This window comes from Trichechus manatus, unplaced genomic scaffold (genome assembly GCF_000243295.1).
Source record: "Trichechus manatus latirostris isolate Lorelei unplaced genomic scaffold, TriManLat1.0 scaffold00039, whole genome shotgun sequence".
NCBI lineage: Eukaryota > Metazoa > Chordata > Mammalia > Sirenia > Trichechidae > Trichechus > Trichechus manatus.
The window spans coordinates 3,474,116-3,484,259 of record NW_004443975.1 but is presented as its reverse complement, the minus strand read 5'-3'; positions in this window follow the sequence as shown (position 1 = coordinate 3,484,259).

The following is a 10,144-nucleotide window of genomic DNA, read 5'->3' as shown; positions in this document are numbered from 1 at the left end:
GACTCATAGTGACTCTGTGTACAACAGAACATAACACTGCCCGGTCCTGCACCATCCTCACAACCACTGCTATGTTTGAGCCCATTGGGAGATTTAGTCTAGTACAAATAAATGACTGTAAGTCTTCCCATTTCTGAGAATGTCAGTGAGATGATGGCCTCAAGTTTTAAAGAATAAAAAAAAAGTCTTACTCTAGAAATACAAATTTACTACAATCTTACAGATCTTCCTAGTTTTAAAAGATAATTTACCAGTTTTTCTGGATTGAATTGTGTCCCCCCAAAAATGCATATCAACTTAGCTAAGACACAGTTCCCCGTATTATGTGGTTATCCACCATTTTGCAATCTGGTGTGATTATCCTATGTGTTGTAAATCCTAACCTCTATGATGTTAATGAGGCAGAACTCAATCTACAAGATTAGGTTGCATCTTGAGTCAACCTCTTTTGAGATATAAAAGAGAGAAGCTAGCAGAGAGGAGGAACTTTCCACCACCAAGAATGAAGAAGCCAGGAGGGGAGCACATCCTTTGGACCTGGGGTCCCCATGCTGAGAAGCGCCTAGACCAGGGAAAGATTGATGACAAGGACCTTCCCCCAGCGCTGACAGAGACAGAAAGCCTTTCCCTGGTGTTGGCACCCTGAATTCAGACTTTCAGCTACTAGACTGTGAGAGAATAAATTTCTCTTTGTTAAAGCCATCCACTGTGGTACTTCTGTCATAACAGCACTAGATAGCTAAGATTCCAGTCCTACCTATCCATGGAGTACCTCAGTAGTGCAAACAATTAATGTATTCAGCTACTAATTAAAAGGTTGGAAGTTCGAGTCCACCCAGAGGTGACTTGGAAGAATGACCTAGAGATCTATTTCAAAAATTCAGCTATTGAAAACCCTATGGAGTGCAGTTCTACTTTGACACCCATGGGGTCACCATGAGTCAGAATCAACTTGATGGCAACTGGTTTAACTATGCATAGTCTCTGACAGGCTACTGGGTCCTTTTTTATTGATTCGAAAGGAACTGTTGTACTATTTTTATAATAGGCTAAAATTCAGAGAGCCACTGTGGTTAATGGCCAGAGATTGAGTTGTCTTTTAGGTGACTAGGAAATAGTGGCTTCCTCACTACCAAATGTGTGGCTTTGTGCGTGCCCTTAATTTCTATGAGCTTTGGTTGATTTGCCTGTAAAATACAGATCGTAATTTTTTCTCCCAGAGATGTGAAGGTTAAATGAGATAACATTTAAAAAGTGCCTAGATAGTTGTGGCATACAATAGTCACTCAATAAATACTTGTCCCTTTCCTCTTCCCTTCACTGGGGCTATTTTAACCTATCTGCCTTAGACTGGGCTCTCTAGAGAAGCAAAACCAGTAAAGCATACAAATATATATAGAGAGAGGGATTTACATCAAGGAAATGGCTAACGCAGTTGTAGAGGCTGGAATGTCCCAAGTCTGTGGGTCAGGATAGAGGCTTCTCTTGATTCACGTAGCCACAGAGACTGGCAAACCCAAGATCGGCAGGTCAGAGAGCAGGTAAGCTGCTAGCTCAAATCCCAAGAACCAGAGGTCAGATGAACAGGAGTCAGCTGCAGGATCCTGCACGAGCAAAACACCCCTGAACCTTGCCAGAATGTCCACTTATATTTGATGCAGGCCACATCCCCAAGGAAATGCCCTTTCAGCTGATTGGCTACTCACAGTAAATCCCATCATGAAGGTGATCACAACATCGTATGACTGCCAGACCACTGAGAATCATGGACCAGCCGAGTTGACACACAACCTTAATCATCACAATATCCAGCATGAGGGCTTTGAAATAGATGATCTCTTCCAGCCTTAAGAAATGTTTTTAAAATTCTAGTGTGTTTATGAGGAGCCTTGGTGGCACAGTGGTTAAGTGGTTGGCTGCTAACCAAAATTTGGTGGTTCAAACTCACTAGCCACTCTGTGGTGGAAAGATGTGGCAGTCTGCTTCCATAAAGGTTACAGCCTTGGAAACCCTATGGGGCAATTCTACTCTGTCCTACAGGGTCATCATGAGTCGGAATCAACTCTACAATAAAGGGTTTTTTGGTTTTATTTAGTTTATATATATATGTACATATATGTATATGTGTATATACATACCCATGCATATACCTATACACATTGCTTGGTAAAGTAGATGGTCAGCAAAAAAGAGGAAGACTCTCAGTGAGATGGATGGACACAGTGGCTGCAACAATGGGCTCAAGCATGGCAATGATTGTGAGGATGGTGCACCACTGGACGGGGTTTTGTTCTGTTGTACATAGGGTCGCTCTGAGTTGGCCTTGACAGCATCTAACAACAACATATATACATATGTACATATCTCTAAAATAAAACTTGCCATTGTAACCATTTTCAAGTGTACAATTCAGTGACATGAACAACTTTCACAATGTTGTGTAACCATCCTCACTATCTATTCCCAACATTTTTTCATCGTCCCAACAGAAACTCTGTATAATGAAGCAATAACTCCTTATTGCCCCTTTCCTCAGCCCTGGTAATCACTAATCTACGTTGTTCTCTATGCCTTTACTTATTCTAGGTATTTCATAGAAATGTGATCGTACAACATTTGTGCTTTCATGTCTGCCTTATTTCACTTAGCATAATGTTTTCAAGATTCCTCCATGTCTGAGTATGTGTCAGAACTTCATTTCTCTTTATGGCTGAAAAACATTCCATTGTGTGTATATACCACATTTTGTTTATCCATTCCTCTGCTGATGAACACTTGGGTTGTTTCCACTTTTGGCTATTGTGAATAGTGCTACTACATATAGCTGTGTACAAGTATCTGTTTGAGTCTCTGCTTTAATTCTTTTGGGTATGTACAGAGAGGTGAATTTCCTGGGTCATATGGTAATTCTGGTAGGAGCACTGGTGGGGAAGTGGTTAAGTGCTTGGCTACTAACCAAAAGGTCAGCAGTTGGAAACCACCAGCTGTTCTGCAGGAGAAAGATGTGGCAGTCTGGTTCTGTGAAGATTTACAACCTTGGAAACCCTGTAGAGCAGTTCTGCTTTGTCCTATAGGGTCGCTAAGAGCTGAAATTGACTTGATGGCAATAGGTTTTTTTTGTTTTTTGTTTTTGATAATTCTGTGCTTAACCTTTTAAGGAATATTTTCCACAGAGGCTGTGCCATTTTACATTCCTGCCAACAATGGACAAGGCCTCCAATTCTAAGAAATATTTAACAAACTACTGACAACATTGTTGGTAAGGCTGCAGGTCAGCAATCACAAGACTGTACATTGGGAACACCTTCCTGGGCACCCACTTGTATCAATAGCTTTTAACAAGCAAATACACTTTGACCCAATGATTCAGTTCTAGGAATATATCTTAAGGGAATTTTTTGGATGTTTGGTATAGATTCATTTATGAAAACGTTGATCGCCATGTTGTTTTTAATTTAAAAAAATCGAAAAAGCCACTCCAATGATTGAGTGATAGTTACATTGTGCAGTCTCTGTTGCTGTTAACTGCCATGGAGTCAACGCCTACTCATGGCAACCTTATGTACAACAGAACAAAACATCATCCTCACAATCGCCAATATACTCAAGTCCATCATTGGGATATTATGCCAATCCATCCCAGCAAGGTCTCCCTCACCCTCGTTGACCTTCTGTCCTCCTCTAGCAATTGTTCCCTCCTGAAGACGTGTACAAATCAAACAAGTTGGACAATGTTCTGTTGTAATTCATGAAGTTTTCATTGGCTAATTTTCAGAAGTAGATTGCCAGGCCTTTCTTCCTAATCTTTCTTAATCTGAAAGCTCTGCTGACCCTGGGGTGACCCTGTTGGTATTCAAAATACTGGTGGCATAGCTTCCAGCATCACAGCAACACACAAGCCACCACGGTATGGCAAACTGACAGATGGGTGGTTGGTGCATTATTTAGTCTGCCTTTAAAAGAGACGTAGTAAAAAAAAAAAAAAAAAAGAAAAAAATCCAAATAGTAAAATGTTCACAGTATAGTGTTTATCAGAAAATAAAAGCAAATTAAACATAACATATGCCTTATGATGTCATCTTTGTTACAACAGACAGACGTCTATATGAAGAGGAAAAAGTGTGAAGGTTACACAGCAAAATACTAATACTGGTTACTTCTAGGTAGTAGTTTTACAGGTTATTTCTAAAGCTTTTTATGGTAAATATATTTTACCTCTGGAAAGAAAAAAGTCACAAAAAATTGTTTTTAAGTCTTTGCTACATGAACTAATTATTTAACATCCCACCCTGGTGGCGTAGTGGTTAAGAGCTATGGCTGCTAACCGAAAAGTTAGCAGTTCAAATCCACCAAGTGCTCCTTGGAAACTCTACGGGGCAGTTCTACTCTGTCCTATACGGTTGCTATGAGTCAGAAATGACTCGACGGCAATGGGTTTTTTAAAGTGATATGTGAAATTAGCCTAGACTTCTCTATCCTGTGGGTCCTCAGACCACATGGGGAAATAAAAAACTGATGAAACAGGGCTTGTACCTACTCTTCATGGCAGCAAAATGACCTGGGTGGGCTTTGATCTACTAGTTCATGGTAGAAAATGCTCTACTCCCTGGGACAATCTGGGCCAGAGAGGAAGGGTCTAAGCACATGCTGTGGGCCAAAAGCCACCTCAGCAGTGGCTCTGTTTTGCCCCCCTAATGGCAAAGCACTTCCTTTAGTCTGAAAGGAAAGGCCTCGTGTGTATTTCTCACTAACGGGCTCATAAAGCCTGGGGTTAGGGAGTTGACAGCATTTACCATACTGAACTTAAGAAATGGCCACAGTCAGAGCAAATTAAGCTCCCTGTTAATTGACAGCGTGTGGGTGTTCTGAGAGCCTGTGACATGCTGTTTCTCATTTCTTTGGGGACCTAGAGCCCCTGGTGGAGCTGACCTTAGTTTCTTCCCCATTTTCACACTTAGCTCTCAAATTCCTGGGTGCTTCCAACCCCCGTCGGGGAAACTTCTTCAATTAATGCTTCTAGAGGCTTTCTGCAAGTCAACGTTCTAGGTCTTGAGAATAAAAATCTGAGTAATATACTATCCAGGGGAAGGACATTAACATTTATTGGTGTATAGTAATATTTATTATGTGCCTGATGTGGTGTTGGAGCCCTGGTGGCGCAGTGGTTAAGAGCTCGGCCGCTAACCAAAAGGTCAGCAGTTTAAATCCACCAGCCGCCCCTTGGAAACCCTATGGGGCAGTTTTACTCTGTCCTATAGGGTCACTATAGGTTTGTTTGTTTTTTTTTTTGTATGGTGTTATGCAATTTACACATTAATAGCTCAGTTAGTCCTCCTAACATTCCTATTATGCATGGTTTTTCCAACACAATGGATGAGAAAACTAAGCTTCAGAAAGGTTTGCTCAGATCAGCAGTGGAGGAGGCAGTGGTCACAGTCCAGGCTGCCTGACTTCTGTGTGTAACACTGGAGGAGAGATGGACCATCTCTGCCAGAGGACTGAGAAGGCAGCGTCCTGAGGCTTTAAGGAGTTTCAAGAGTTTGCTAAACTGAGAAAGGGGGGGCGGGGAGTGTGTCAGAGGGAAAGAACTGGATTTTTTTTTTTTTGGATCTTGTCACAGCCATCATGTTATCTCCCACTGGCCAATTCACTGTTCTGCATTTATCAGAGCAAAGCGGTAGGCAGTGGAGATACAATGGTAGCAGAAACAGAATTCGTGACCTCGTGGAGCATGAAGACTAGCAGGAGAGGGTGCCATCATCTGAACCTAAAAAAAAAAAAGGAATGTAAAAAATTAACTGTAACAAGTGATGCAAGAGCTTAAAATCAGGGTGTTTAATTTAGGTGGGTGTGGTAGGCAGAATAATGGCCCCCAAAGATATCCATGTCCTAATCCCCCAAACCTGTGGATACGTCACATTGCATGGCACGGGGAATTAAGTTCACTAATCAGTGGATCTTAAAATAGGGAGATTATCATGGTTCATCTGAGTGGGTCCAATGTAATCATGTTGTTGTTAGAAGCCCCCGACTCATGGCGATCCTCTGCACAATGGAGGGAAACACTGCCCCGTCCTGCAACATCCCCACAATCAGTTGTGTTTCAGATCGTTGTGATCCATAGGGTTTTCACTGACTGTTTTTCAGAAGGAGATCATCAGGCTTTTCTTCCTAGTCTATCTTATTCTAGAAGCTCCACTGAAACCTGTTCAGCATCACAGCAACATGCAAGCCTCCACTGACAGATGGACAGTGGCTATGTATGAGGTGCATTGGCTGGGATTCAAACTCAGGTCTCTTGCATGGAAGGCGAGAATTCTACCACTGACCACACTGCCCCCTGATATAATCATCCCCAAACCAAACCAAACCAGTTGCTGTCAAATCGATTCTGACTCATGGAGACCCCATGTGTGTCAGAGTAGAACTGTACTCTATAGGGTTTTCAAAGCAGATAGCCAGGCCTTTCTTCCAAGGTACCTCTGGGTTGGTTCAAACTGCCAGTCTTTTAGTTAGTAGTCAAGTGCTTAACCACTTTCACCACCCAGCGTCCTTAAATGGGGAAGAGGAGGCAGAAGACCCAGAGAAGGAGATGTGAGCCCAGAAGCAGAGGTCATAGACTAGAATGATGTGATTGCTGTCTTTGAAGATGAAAGGAGGCCATGAGGCAAAGAATACGGGCAGCCTCAACAAGCTGAAAAAATGCAAGAAAATAGATTCTCCCCTAAAGCCTCCAGAAAGGAGTGCAGCCCTGAAGACATCTTGATTTTAGTCCATTGAGACCCATTATGGACTTCTGACTTCTAGAATTGCAGGAGATTAAGTATAAAGTCAATCCTCATTATTTGTGGATTCCGTGTTTGTGAATTCACCTATTTGCTAAAATTTATTTGTAACCCCAAAATCAAGACTCCTGGCACTTTTGTGGTCAATCATGGGCATGCCTAGAGCAGCAAAAAGTTTGAGTTACTCGATGCACATGTTCCTAGCTGATGAACAAGGTGACACCCTGCCTTCATGATTTTCCTCTCACACTGTGTCTTAGTCATCTAGTGCTGCTATCACAGAAATACCGCAAGTGCATGGCTTTAACAAAGAGACATTCATTCTCTCACAGTCTAGTAGGCTACAAGTCTAAATTCAAGGTGTCAGCTCCAGGGAAAGGCTTTTACTGTTGGCTCTGGAGGAAGGTCCTTGTGATGCATCAGTCTTCCCTTGGTCTGGGAGCATCTCATCACAGGAACCTCAGGTCCAAAGGACACGCTCTGCTCCCATTGCTGCTTTCTTGGTGGTATGAGGTCCCCATGTCTCTCTGCTCCCTTCTCTCTTTTATATCTCAAAATAGATTGGCTTAAGACACTATCTAATCTTGTAGACTTCATCAGTATAACTGCCACTAATCCATCTTATTACATCATAGTGATAGCATTTACAACACATAGGGAAATCATATCAGATGATAAAATGGTAGACAATCATACAATACTGGGAATCACGACCTACCCAAGCTGACAGATATTTTTGGGGGACACAGTTCAATCCATGACACACTGTAAACAAGTATCTTTTTGATAGTCTATTTAGCGCCACTTTTTTTGCATTTTTGTGCTTTTCGTTGGTGATTTTGCTGTCTCAAATGGCCCCCAAGCATGGAGCTGAAGTGCTGTCTAGTGTTCCTAAGTGCAAGAAGGCTGTGTTGTGCCTTACAGAGAAAATACATGTGTTAGATAAGCTTGGCTCAGACACAAGTTACAGTGCTGCTGGCTGTGAGTTCAATGTTAATGAATCAACAATATGTATTAAATAATGTGTCTTTTCATCAAAGCACACATAAAGCAAGGTTGTGTACTGATCAGTCAACAAAAACACAGGAACCTAACCCTGTATTTCCTCTAGGAACACCGGTTCAGTATTTGCTAATTCAGCGTTCGCAGTGGCTTTACAGAACATAAGCACGGGGCAAATAACAGTATGCCGTTTTAAACCACTAAATTTATTGTAATTTATTACAGCAGTAATAAGAAACCGGTACAGGGGAGGTCCTGGAAATCTCTCAGGCTCTTGAACTGAGGTCTGAATGTATCTTAGAAGCTGACCAGATGAAGAGGAGGACGGAGGAGTCCAGACAGAGCTGGCAGGAGAAGTCGGGCAGTTAGAGGAGGCGTAGTGTCAGAGAAGGTCAGCTATCCGTCCTTCTAAACGTGATAGAAATCCACTGAAAGGCTTAAACTGAGGATGGCATCATCAGATTTGTGCTTAATACATTCTTAATCTCTGCTGATGCCCCTACTTCACCTCACCTATTTTGTCCCACAGAGTGTTCAGAAATGCAAATTATAGCAATGAGACACAATAAAAAAGGAAAATATTAATAGATTGACCCTGATAGAATGGGAGAAAAACATGAAGCTGAACCTCTAATACCTAACAACAACAACAACGACAAAAAGACAAAACAAAAAACAGAGTTTACTGGACCAGTGGAGGCTGGAGGACCCCCCAAGACTATCGCCCTGAGGTACTCTTCAAACTTTGAACGAAAACTAACCCCTGAGGTCACCTTGTAGCTGAATAACAGCCTGGCTCACAAAATAATGAATGTCACTCTTAAGTACTGTGTGCCTTTAAAAAATTGCATATATGAGACCAAATGGTCAACAATTACTTTAAAACAAAGATGAGAATGTAGGGGGACAGGGAAACTAGATTAATAGAAATGGAACAACCAGAATGGAAATAATGAGACCATTCACTCACTGTGAAGAATGTAACCGATGTCGCCGAACAATTTGTATAGAAATTGTTGAATGAGAACCTAAACTGCTGTGTAAACCTTCCCTGAAAACACAATAAAATATTATTTTAAAAAAAAAAGAAAAATACTTTGGGAAGGGATTACATGATAAATTCCAAAATTAGCTACAAATTATTTGTGCATTATCCCCAGACAGCCTCTCCTATATAAATAAGTAATTAAAAACTGAAGCGAATACCAAGAAAAACTTTGTCAATAACTTATTTTAAATAGTTATGATTAGAGACTATAGTAACAGAAGATTTGCTTTCATACTAAAATCCAAGTGAAATTTGGAACAGGCAGAGAGCTTTCTGTTGACCATTTAGTGTGGCGTGACATCTAGTGGCCAGAGTTACCAATTTCCACACTTCACAGAATTTTTGTGCAGACTGAGATAATATGTGATAAAGAGATTTTTAGCCATAAAATACTCCACTAATATAAAGTGTGTTAAGTGAGCAGCCAGGAGGCAAAGTGAACAAAGGGAATGCTTAACCCCCACAATCATAACCTGAGCAATGAAACTGCCCGGGAAGACCATCTAGGTGAACCAATTAAATTGCGTAAGTTTTCCAAAACCTTTTAAACTCCTTGGTCAGAAAACTGTTATAGGTGGTTATAGGTGATGATAGATATTTTTTCTCAATTTTTAGTATATTTTATAACTTTAGCATTTCATATTTTATTTCTTTATGTTAATTTTCCATCTGCCAATATCTGAGCAGGTTTATGTGCGTTTCTGGTTTTCATCATTTAACTTCTTGGTTCTTCTCACGATTTTATATTTACAGCTATTGTTTTTCAAATCTGAGTTATTACTCGTGGGGATTATTATTCTCATCCCTTCCTTTGTGTGTCTTCAAATCTTTTTACCAATTCATTAGATCTTTGTGCCAACTGACCAGACTGACTATTCCACATGCTTCTTGTTCAAAACCAAATTGCAGCATTTTCTAAGCAGTCAGATAGTTTTGGCAAATTCTCGTTTTTTTTTCCTGGTAATTTGGAATTTAATTAAAATTAATTTTAAATTCTGGTTTCTTTAGGATGTTTTTGAATAAAATTTTAAATTTTAATTTATCAAGTGAAATCTAATTAAAATGAAATAAAATGAATTTTTAAATCAAATTTTAATTTGAATGCATCTCATTTTATTTAATTTTAAATGTAGAATTCCTGGAAATTTTTTTTTAAATGAAGCCAAATATACCATTTGAGAAACTGACAAAATAATATTAAAAATGTTTGTATTCTGGATGAAACTGGAGGACATTATGCTGAGTGAAATAAGTCAATCACAAAAGGACAAATATTGTATGAGACCTCTATTGTAAAAACCCATGAAAA